Raw genomic sequence first — 767 nt, 5'->3', positions numbered from 1 at the left:
ACGTCTTGCGTTCCCCGCGATGGCCTGCCGTTACATGGTCGTGGTGGCGGTAGAGGAGGTGAGAGAGGAATTCAGGCAAAGTTGGGGGGCAGATGCGCCATAGGCCATGGATGCAGACATGTAGATAAGGTCGGCAGAACTTGAAGCGGTAGCGTCTGCCCTGAAGCTGGTGAGGAAATTCCACCGAGTCCTGTCGGTCTGCCGCAAGAATGATATCGCGAAAAACGGGGCAGCGTTTGTAACTCTCCTCCAGCATTGGGGGGTCAGAAAGTCTGATACCGAGGGCGAATCCGGAACCGACTCTGTGTACGCGGTGACGACTGGCTGCTCCGTGCTCGGCGGGGAAGTCGGAGAGGCCGGAGGGTTGGGCGTACGGGGGTGCGTTTCCAAGGTAGCCCGGGGCTGGGTCGGCAACTGGGATGACGGGCCGGGGGATGAGTGACGTCGAACGCGCGCTCGTTGAGAGCGAAGTCCAGCAATCGCCCGGAAGTCGATACGAGGTGAGTTGCCCGAGGAGGAGCCGGTGGGGTAGCGGGAGGTGGGGGGCGTGGGCGCTTCTCGAAGGTGGACAAGAGGGGTTAGGGAAGGATGGGGCGTCTTGAGCGCTGTTGGCTGGTGCTGCGGGTGTCTGGACATGGCATCGGCGACTGTGTTGTGGGCGCCTTGGAGGTACGTTATGGTGAGGTGTGGAAAGTCCGCGAGAAAGTCCAGCCACCGTGCCGTGCGGCCACGCAGTGGTTTGTGCGCATTAATCTGCTGCAGCTATG

The sequence above is a fragment of the Eimeria mitis genome, genomic scaffold (genome assembly GCF_000499745.2).
Source record: "Eimeria mitis Houghton genomic scaffold, Emh_scaff188, whole genome shotgun sequence".
Classification (NCBI taxonomy): Eukaryota; Apicomplexa; class Conoidasida; order Eucoccidiorida; family Eimeriidae; genus Eimeria; species Eimeria mitis.
Note: the sequence above shows the minus strand (reverse complement) of the source record.